This window comes from Panthera pardus, unplaced genomic scaffold (genome assembly GCF_024362965.1).
Source record: "Panthera pardus isolate Hobbes unplaced genomic scaffold, ASM2436296v1 HiC_scaffold_25, whole genome shotgun sequence".
Classification (NCBI taxonomy): Eukaryota; Metazoa; Chordata; class Mammalia; order Carnivora; family Felidae; genus Panthera; species Panthera pardus.
Window position 1 is genome coordinate 89,618,650 of NW_026526821.1, and position 11,048 is coordinate 89,629,697.

The 11,048-nt window shown below is 47.1% G+C and overlaps 1 protein-coding gene and 1 pseudogene across 6 annotated transcripts in view; one reads left to right on the forward strand and one right to left on the reverse strand.

The window, feature by feature from the left end:
- The window catches only part of TET3 (tet methylcytosine dioxygenase 3), a 105,485-nt gene that overhangs the window by 40,312 nt on the left and 54,125 nt on the right, over positions 1–11,048 (forward strand). The gene's annotated exons all lie outside the window — the stretch shown is intronic.
- LOC128773556 (U6 spliceosomal RNA) lies at positions 1,430–1,528 on the reverse strand (annotated as a pseudogene).

Here is an 11,048-nt window from a genome sequence, read left to right on the forward strand (position 1 = left end):
GGCTGCTGGAGGGGCGCGTGCGTGCGTGTGCGTGTATGCCTGTGCGTGTGCGTGTGCGTGTGTGTGTGTGTGTGTTTGTGTGTGTGTGTGTTTTGCTGTCTGGCCAAGGAGCCGCCTCTTCGTCCTGCCCTGGTTCTCGTGCGCTGGCGGCTTCGGAGGCAGCTGCTGCGCCTTTCGCCAGGCCTCAGATGTGGTCGGCTCGATTTCCTCCCCGCTGGCCCCTGGCCGGGCCGCCACCGGCTGCTCGAGGCAGGGGCTTCCGTCGGGAGAGCTGGCCGCGTTGGCCACAGATCAGGGGGCGGTGCCTGCACTGGGCTCCCCGCCCCCACCCAGCACGCACCCCGCCAGCTGCCGGGTCGCTCCGGTGGAGGATGGCGCTGCTGGGGGAGGAGGCTTCCGTGCGGGCGCTGCGTGGTGGGGCTTTACCTTGGACCTTGGTGGGAGCACAGCGAGCTACAGAGAACTTTTGATGGGCGGGGAACTTCAGGCTCCTCACCCCACCTCACCCACACCCAGTTTTCCCCTTCAGAGTGCGCTCATCTTGTAGGATTTTTCCTACTTTCTCCCTCCCTCCCCCCCTCCCTCCCTCCCTCCCTGTGTGTGTGTGTGTGTGTGTGTGTGTGTGTGTGTGTGTGTGTGTTGGGGAGATGGGTAATACAACTCCGTAGCAACAGAAATAGCAAGAGGAAACTTCATCCACAAATTCCTCTCCCTGAAGCCCCCTTCCAGTCTTTGTTCAAGCGTAGTGTGTGTGAGGTTTCAGGTGTGTTGTACCTACTCTATTCTAACACTTTCCCCTTAAATAAAAATCTGATACTTCAAATGAATTATGGAGACTATGAACAAGAAAATATTCCCATTCTATACTACCATGCGATGAGCATTGTTAACATTTCTGCGTATTTTCCCTTGGTGTTTTGTGTGTGTGCACAAGCGTGCATTGTGGACAGAACTGAATTCTTAAATTGGGCAATATTTTGAATCTTGTTTCGTTTTTCCACTTCAAATAGTGTATAAACACTTCCCCGTCATAAAAACCCTCAGGAAGCATCTATTTATGAGTACAAGTACATTCTTGAGTTTCTTTTTTCATTTAAGACATTTCCCTGTGTTTTTATAAAAATGTTCTTTTTTTTTTTAACGTTTGCTTATTTATTTTGAGAGAAAGAGCATGCAAGCGTGAGCTGGGCAGGAGCAGAGAGAGAGGGAGAAAGAGAATCCCAAGCAGGCTCTGCACTTGTAGCATAGCCCCGAGCAAACGCTAGGCTGTTGGACATCCTGGCCCTGGAGCTCAGGAACTCTGAGATCATGACCTGAGCTGAAAGCAAGAATCGGTCCCTTAACCGACTGAGCCACCCAGGCACCCCAAAACGTTCTTATTTTTTTTATTGTTTTGAGCAGTTATACATGTACTGATGAAGTAGTATGTATTATAATTGTTCTTATGTATTATTTGGGTGTCATCCTTGGGTAGGGAGCATGTTCATCTTCTCTGTATCCAGTTTTAGTATGTGCTACCAAAGCGAGCACTCTCACATATTGTTTGAAACATACTTGACCTAGTGTTTTACGTACGTTAAACAGATAAAGCATGATAATGCACACATGTGAAGTGCCTACCCAAGATAAAAACTAGAACATTGCCAACATCACTGAAACCACCTGGGTGTTTCCCCTAGCCCTGTACCCCTTCTTTACCTCCAGAGGTTACCAATCCCTTGAATTTTGTGTTTATCATTCCCTTGCTTTAAAAACAAGTTTTAATTACATACATTTTATTAAATCTTATACAATACATTTAATTTTATTTTTTTGTTTGAGCTTTGTAGAATTGGTAGTCTATATATAGTCTTCCGAGGCTTACTTTTTTTTTTTTTTTTTTTAAACTCGGTGTAGTTTCTGAGATTTGTTTGTGTTCCTGTGGTTCATTTGTTTGCACTGCTGTATGATATTCTATTGTCCCTCTGGTTGGTGGGCACTTAAAAGTATTTCCACAATTTGGTTTTTATTTGTAATGCTGCGATGAACCCTTGAGTACACATCTCCTGATGCATGTGTGCAGAGTTTCTCTGGGAGTGGAATTGCAAGATGATGGGGTATGGGTATGTTTACCATTAAAAGAAACACCACAAACCTTTCCAAAATGGTTCTTCTGTTTTGCCCTCTACTAGTGGTGTGTGAGAAAAAAAATTCCTGCTAAACCCCACCAGCACTTCATGTGAAACAAAAGTACCCTTTCATGGGGCTTATTAGGTACCTGGTACTATTGTAAGTGTTCTTCACGTGTTAATTTGTTTAATCATGACAACCTTGTGAGGTTAGGTACTGTTATTAACCCCTGATATACAGATGAGGAAACAAAGGCACAGAGAGGTTAAATTTTAACCCCAGATTTACAGATAGAGAAATGAGACACAGGTTAACTAACTTGTGGAAGTTCACACAGCTAGTAACTGGTGAGGGCAAAATATGAATTAGACAGTCTTTTTTTTCTTCATTTTGAGATCTTGTTCATTTTATTAAAATAAAGTTATTAAAATAAGAGTAAGCTAGATTCCAATTAACCAAGATTGTACTTCAAGTGATATCTTAGCATCCTGTCCTACCCTAAGTAAACTAAAGAGGCATGCTAATACATGTACAGAATAACAATTAGGATGAAAGAATGAATATTTATGTACTTTATTTTCCAAAGAAAGGTTGCCATGTGGAAGAAAAGGCCTAAGACAAGTATTCATAAAAGAAATAACAACATATTCTATGGACATCGTATCAGTACTTATTTCAGAAATAGCCAGTGAAGGGCACCTGGGTGGCTCTGTCGGTTAAGCATCTGTCCCGCTTAGGCTCAGGTCATGATCTTGCGATTCATGAGTTCGAGCCCTGCGTCAGGCTCTGTGCTGACAGCTCAAAGCCTGGAGCCTGCTTTCAGATTCTGTGTCTCCCTCTCTCTCTGCCCTACCCCACTCGCTCACTCTCTCGCTCGCTGTCTCAAAAATAAACACTAAAAAAACACTACTTAAAAGACAAAATATTAAAAAAAAAAATAGCCGGTGAGACTAGGGATGATTGGACATTGATGAATTTTCTCTAGTGTATACCAGCAGAATTAAGCTAAAACTAAATGCTATATAGAGAATATAAAATGGAGTCTCACAGTGGTCTTATTTTGTATTTCTCTGATTACTAATGGAGTCGAGTATTTTTTTTTCATATGTTTATTCCCCATTTTCTTTTTGTGAAGAAGAAATAACAAAGCACTTTAAAACCATTCCCCTATTGTTGGGACACTTAAGGTATTTGTAATTTTTTACCGTTAATGCTTCAGGGGAAATCTTTGGCACATGTAACTTTTTTGTTTCTTTAATTGTCTTATTTTGTTTACATTTCCTGAAGTGAGATTAGGAATACTTAATGGTTAAAAATCGCTGTGCTCTTCTGGATTGCTTTGTGATCTTGGGAAAGTTACTTAGCCTCTCTGTGTTCAGGGTCCTCATCTGTGGAGGTACATCTCTATCTTGTAGAAGTTTATGATGATTGGAGGAAGTAAGTGAGGGGGCAGTAATTAGAGTGATGCTCAGCCCGTCTAAAAGTGTTCCATCAGGATCCTTAGACTTTTCCTAGTTTCTCTTCCTTTCTTCCCTGAAACCACATTGATTACTGTTGGGGCAGAGGGCATGAACAGTGACAGCCTGTGCTTCTGCCAGATATGGTGAGTTCAGGGAATTAGGTCTGAGGTCATCAAGTCTAATTCGGCTTTTTCCCAAGCATCATCCCAGCCATTGAGAGATCTGCTGCATCTGTATCCAATTTGTAGTAGGAAAAACAAAATTAGATTTTAAAGTGTTTTATTGATATGTACATACTAACCACAAGAGCCACTGCCTCCCCCCACCTCATACAGGAACACCCTTTGCCAATACGTGACAGTCTCCAGAAGTTAGACATAACCCCTGAGATTTGCTGTTTGCAGAGAGCTTGGTGTGGAGAGTGCAGACATGGGACTGGGCTAGCCAGTGTACACACACACACACACACACACACACACACATCCCCTGAAAGGGCTCCCCTAAAAGTCTCCTTCCCCACTCACAGATTTGTTTCATCAGTAAATCCCAGGAGGGGAGAATCCTCTTAAGAGATGAATAATTGATCACCTCTAGATGGAGCGTGCCATAAACACAGCCCCTGTGCAATGAGACATTGGGGGAGGGGAGGAAGGGCTTGGCCGCCGACCTCTAGGACTGGGGGAAAGGGCGGAGCTGGGAAGTCCAACCCCCTGAACAGCTGCTGGAGGGCAGAGGAGCTGAGCTGCTGGCAGAGGCGGGGAAAGTGGTGGGTGGGGTCTACTGGCCAGCTGGGTGGGGAGCGGCCACCACTGTCTTGGAATCCCACGAGAATTCATTCTTGGAGATTCCACTGTAGAGGATGCATCCTAGACCGGCCCTACCTCCCAGCCACTGGCCTTTATTGACTGCAGACTTTTTCATCCTGGCTGGATACACCTTCCCAGACAGGTTTCTTCTAACATGGTGTGTAAGTGCTGACGGCCAGCAGAAAACCCTCTGGACTCTGTGCCTCTTATGACGCCTCCTTTCCTAGAGGCCCTGAGATGGTATGGTCAACGAGGACTTTGATCTCTCAAGATGGTAGTCTTTATCTTCCTTCCTTCCTTCTGTTTCCTTTTGATAGGGGATTGCTGATTTGGTTTCAGTGTATTGATAGTCTGAGAGTCAGAAAAGACTTGGAAAAATGTCGTATTTTTCTGCCGCTCTCCCTGTGTTCTAGACAAAATGAGATGTTTGGGGGTGTGGTTCCATACTTCTCTGGAGCCCCTCAGGTGGGGAGGGTAGGCTATTGTTGAATACCTGCAGATGTCGGGGGGAACCAGCTATGGGGAATTGGGAGCAGAAGGAGTTGGCTGTAAAGGGGGAGGTGGGAGGAACCTTGGGAATCCCGACCAGGCAGGGTACAGGGACCAATCCCAATAGAGGTTCCTAGACCACTGGAGGGACGTGGGTCCCTCAGGGTTAGAATCGTGAGGATGGGCTGGCAGAGCTGGATGCACTTGGCAAGTCTTCATGAAGTGGGGTGAGGGATTAAGACTCTTCTTGGATCTGAGAAGGGCATTTAGTCTGTCTTGTAGTAACAAGCCCCTGTTGTCCCCCCATTGAGGGGCACCCCCAGCTTGGACAAGGCTGAGCTTGGGATGGGTCAGAGCCTTGCTAGTCACACTGTGAGGCAGGGAACGGACTGGGTAAGGTAGGGTATGTGGATCCCTACCTCCACATAAGGTAGGTATGTGGAGGCCAAGGCGAGGTTTTATACCTGGAAAGAGGCCATAAGAAGGGGCCCACTTTTGGTGGGCCTTTCTATGGAGGGCAGAGTTGGGGCAGGCTGTTCCAAGATGAGTTGTCAGGTTCCTAAGTCACTTATGACAAAGGTATTCCTGATGGCACTGGCAGCTTCACGGGCGTGTATAGTGTGAACGTTGTTGCCAGGTGCCTAGTAGAGGAGCCGCTGCCGGCTCTGCCCAGAGCTACACAGACCCTCTTTTCAAGGCTGCTAGCTGCCAGCTCCTGGGAGGAAGAAGCAGCAGATCTTTCTGAACATCTACTGAGTACTCTGCCAGGTTCTGAAGGTGTGATGGGAGCTTTAGTGCAGGAGCTTGCAGTGTACTTGGTCATACTCCCAGGAAGAGATCCCCCAACAGAAGGTGGCTGTGCATGGTGACTGTGGGGTCTGGTTCATACCCTGTGGTGGGCAGGACTGGTGAAGAAGGACTTCATCAGGGGCGCTTGGTTCCGTTTCTTGCCCCTACATTTAATCATTTCTTCCCATCACTGTCGTTCATCTTCATCTCCCTGCTGTTGCCTTACTCAGTTCAGGCCCTTACCCTGGTGTCGTCTCCTAACTGGTCTTTAGGCCGCCGGCCTTGTAGCCTACAGTCTGAGTTCCACGGGGACATTTGGTTGCCCCTCCTAAAAGGTAGATCAGTTCTGCAGTGAGCCACAGGCCTGTCCTCACCACACTTCGTGCTCAAGCAGTGCTCCCCAGCTTAACCTTTCCCTGGGCCTGCAGGCCTTCTCAGGAATCTGTGCTTTTGCATATGCTTCTCCCTCCTCCAGGAATTCCTTCTCCTCCCCCTCCTCCAAAATACCTGCCTATCCCCAAGGTTACTTTGAGTTGAGATCTTTTTTTTTTTTTTTTTTTTTTTAAGTAATCTCTATGCCCAATGTGGGGCTCAAAATTCATGACCTCGAGATCAAGGACCACAGGGCTGGGAGAGATGGTGATGAGCATACAATTAATTCTCCCAACAGGTGTCTGAATCCTCCACAGCCTGTCTGCCATGGCTTCCCACTTGAACACCTCCAAGGAGGAAGCGTGGAGACAGGTGGACCTGATTCTAAATTCTGGCTTTATTTCCTACTACCTGTGCATCATGGACAAGTTCCTTAAACTCTCTGAGCCTCAGTTTCTTCATCTGTAAATTTGGGACAGGAATAGCTTTGCAGAGTAGTTTTGCCAGCCAGGTGCCCTCAAAATGAGACTTTTCCTGACTCCCCTGTCCACCCGCCCGGATAGAAGTGACCCCCCACCCTGTGTTCCACACTGTTTTCACAGCGCTCATGTGCTTTGGGGCATTTGTTTATAGTCTGTCTTTTTTCACTTATAAACTTCTTAATGTTCCCGAAATACAGTCTGGTTTTTAATGCCACCCCAAAATTTAGTGGCATAAAGCAATCATTTTATTACGCTCATGGAGCCCTTGGATTCAGAAGTCAGGGAGGATATGGCATGGGAAGCTTGGCTCTGGCCCTTGATGTTTTTAGGGCCTCAGCTGGGGAGGCTCAAAACTTGGAGGTAACTTGACCCCTGGGCTCAAATCCTTGAAGGATTCCTTTACTCACACATTTGGCAGGTGATGCAGCTATTGGCTGGGACCTCTCAGAATGTCAGCTCAGACACCTGCAGGTAGCCTTTGCATGTGGCCTGGGCTACCTCACAGCATAGTTGCTGGGCCTGAGAGTGTGCTGGGAGTCTTGAGGGAGGGTGAGGCATCATCAGCAACAGAGATGGTGGCTGAGGTGGGGGCTGGGGGCACATAGAGTTGCTTAAAGGGGACACTGGCAGGTTGACAATTAGAAAGTGTGCACACACACCAAGGCTCAAATTAGGGGGACAGGAATGGGGAGGGAGGAGATAGAACAGAGAGGTGTTCTCACTTAGAATTGTTTGGGTCTCGTGACCAGGCACACTGGAAGAACACGGGTGACGTTGGGGTTAGGAACATTGGCGAGCGTAAGCATGCCGGCAAGAATAGGAAATTGGAAAAGGGGCTGTTGTAGGTGGGGAGAGGAGTTCAGTTCTGTTTGAGACAAGCTGGCTCTCACTCGGCTTGTAACACGTCTCAGAGGTTGGAGCCAGCTGGGGGTTGGTTGAGAGGTCCAGACAAAAAGCAGACACTGGGGAACATCCTTGGAGTGGCACTTGCTGGAGCCCAGAGGGGAGCAAGGATTGAGAGAGAGAGCTTGGAAGGGTTTAGAGCTGGGGTATTTCTGAACTGAGATTTTGAAAGCGCCTCAACTAGCATCCACCCTCCAGCATTGTCCTGCCTCTTTGCCAGTAATCGCCTGATAACTGTCTTGTTCCTTTTTCAAGTCTCCATTGATAAGGACTTGCTGCCTCCTGGTTGTTAGGGGGGACAAGATTCAGTGCATTTGCATCTCTAAGTTTTAAAAGTCTTCCCTAGGGGCACCTGGGTGGCTCAGTTGTTTAAGCCTCAGACTTCAGCTCAGGTCATGATCTCCCAGCTGGTGGATTTGATCCCAGCGTTGGGCTCTGTGCTGACAGTTCAGAGCCTAGAGCCTGCTTCAGATTCTGTGTCTCTGCTCCTTTCCCTGCTTGCGTTCTCTCTCTCTCTCTCTCTCTCTCTCTCTCTCTCTCTCGCAAAAATATATAAATGTTAAAAAAAATTTTTAAGTCTTGCCTAAGTTGAGCCTAAGTTCACTTCTCTAAAGCTTAAAGTCACTCGAAACAGTCTACTGACAGACTTCAGATGTTTAAAGACTTTCATGAATTTATCTTCGTTAGAACCCAAAGGGTTCCTCTATGGTTTTGAACTGCCTTGCTTGCTCTGCTCTGTGCCCCCTCAGGGGTAGCCCCAAGGGAAATCCTGGGTCAGGTAGGGACTGGGTGGGCAGAGTGGGGCTGTCAGTACCTGTGCTGTGGGTCCTGCTCCAGTCAGGTCATGGCTGTGTATGTGTCCAGCTATGGCTTGCAACCCACTAGTGGACTATAAAATCAATTTACAAGGTTGCAACCTGCCAGAAAGAGAGAGGGAGGGAGGCATTTGTGTGTTAGTAAGGGGAAATATTTGTCCAACTTGTCATATATGTAAGTGCATAACGGGTCGTGTTGTAAGATGCATTTCTTACTGTGGATTGTAGTAAAGAAGTTGGAAAAAATCCTGATTATAAGACCTTTTGAAACTGCCAAATCATGGGGCGCCTGGGTGGCTCAGTCGGTTAAGTGTCTGACTTTGGTTCAGGTCATGGTCTTGCAGTTCATGAGTTCAGGACCCATGTTTGGCTCTGTGCTGACAGCTCAAGAGCCTGGAACCTGTTTTGGATTCTGTGTGTGTGTGTGTGTGTGTGTGTGTGTGTGTGTGTGTGTGTGTGTGTGTGTCTGTGTGTGTGTGTGTCTCCCCCGCCCCCGCTTGTGCTCTGTCTCACTCTCTCCCTCAAAAATAGACGTTAAAAAAAAATTGAAGTTGCCAAATGATCACTTTGCATGTATCATCATCAGCTAGTCTTTCACCTCTCCTGATTCCGAAGACATTTTTTTTAAATGCCATTTATTAATGTTTATTTACTTTTTGAGGCAGGGAGAGAGCATGAGGGGGGAAGGGACAGAGAGAGAAGGAGACACAGAATTTGAAGCAGGCTCCAGGCTCTGAGCTGACAGCACAGAGCCCGATGAGGGGCTCAAACTCCAAACCATGAGATCATGACCTGAGCCGAAGTCAGCCGTTTAACCGACTGAGCCACCCAGGTGCCCCATCCGAAGACATTTTTATGTGCAGTGCTGCCATCTTTGATTTGCACATACATTATTTGGGGCCTAAGTATAAGACCCTGTTTACCCTGTTAGATTTTTTTTCTCTCTCTCCAGCCTGTTGACCTTTTGGCATCGGCTCCTGTCAGTCAGCCTGTCTCGATCTGTCTTATTTTCAACATTTGACTGTTTAATAAGTGTGCCTTCTCTATTATTCTTGATAAATATGTTGAACAGGACAGTTCTGAGGACAGAGGCCTGTGGCAGACCACTAAAGACCTTCCCCCTCCAGTTGATACACCACTTGAGTTTGAGTATAGTCATCCTGCCAGTGGTGAGCCAGCCTGTCTGGCCCTGTAATTAATTCTCTGGCCCACGAAGGGATCATGGCAGATCTTAGGAAACTTCAACATCTGTAGCCCAAGTTACAAGTGCAAATGCCTGCAAGGGCTTGGCAAGTAACACAAACGAATGAAGTGATCATGAATTCAGGCAATTAATAAGTAACCTCTGACCCCTGGCCTTGGTTTCAAGAAAGCAGTGTCAGATGGCGAGTGTGGGCATGACCTGGAGTGGTAGCTGTTGCTCTTCTGCTGAGTGAAGTGTGGACCTTCGAGATAATCTGGGTTTCGTGTAAAATTTGATTATTATTTTTTTAGTGTTGGAAAGACAAATAAAAATACTGTGTAGGCCAAACAAAACAGATCTGTGGCTCATTTGGCCTGCAGCCCTTGAACTGCCTTGCTTGCTTGAGTTTGTGACCTGTGAGGCAGGATGTCTCCCCATCCCCTGGTCCAATGACCATAGGACACAAAAGCAGATTAGTTGGATGTTGATGGCCTTTGGTGAACCTGGCTCTTTGTGGTTTGTTCCCTCAGTTACCCATTCAGAAATCTTACTGGGGCAGACCTCGCTCAGTGGACTAAAGTCGGGAATGATCCCTGCCCTTTTCCCGCCTGAAGACACCTTCTCCTGGCGGCATATTTCTTCCGGGATCACCAGCAGGTGTTGAGGAATGGATCAGTGGGATCCCCTGGCTGAGAAACTGCAGTTTAGAGTTTCTTAAAATCTCCCCACCCATCCTGGCTTTACTTTCCTTCCTTTTTGTGTCCACTCTGCCCTTCTCTTTTTGGTCTGAAGAGCATTTTCTTTCCCAGGAAATTCAGAGGCACAAGCGCCAGCCTAGCCCTTCCTTGTTCTTATTCACAAACCAAAAATAACTTTTTAAATCCTTTTAGTTGTCTTGACCATTTTGGGGAAGCCTCAGCTCACACAGCATTAGTCTTCCTGACACTGTTTTTGTAAATCCATGCTACTCCCTCATGTTTCTTCTGGGTTATGCATGCTCCTTCTGTCTTTTACACAGAAGCGTGTAAAATTTGGCCACTTCAGACTTTGTAGCCTTTGCTGTCGTGGTAGTTTAGGTTTTGAGAAGGAGGGAAGGGACTACTGGGTGATCAACCACATTCCTAAGGGAAAGGTTTCTTTCCTAGTTCCACATTTGGAGAGATGGTCAGGGAAAGGCTGCTTACTCTGTGGCCAGTGGGGGATGGGAAGCCTTTCCCTGGGCTGCGAGGGTGTTACTGCAGCAGCTGTGGGCAGGAGGTGCAGAAGTGGTTAAGATTTGGACTTTGTCTTGAAGGAGCTAGCATCTGGTGGGAGAGGCAGCTACTTGAATAATAGTAGGAGCATGTGAAAAGTGCTAATAGAGGCATCTACAAGGTACTATGGGAGGCTGGGGGAAGGAGCCACAGGTATGTCTGCCAACCAGGTCGGGGAGGAGGTGACATTGAGCTGGTGTTTGAGGATAAGCTAGAGTGGCCCCACAGAGGCTGGGCAGGGCATTCCTGGCAATGAGAACTACACGTGGAAATCTCAGAAAAGTCTGTTGGAAAAGCATGTGAGTCCTTAGTGACCAGAGTTGGAGCAATGATGAGGATGGGGTGGGAACCATAGGCTGGGCCTCTGCTCACCTCCCATAGGGCTGA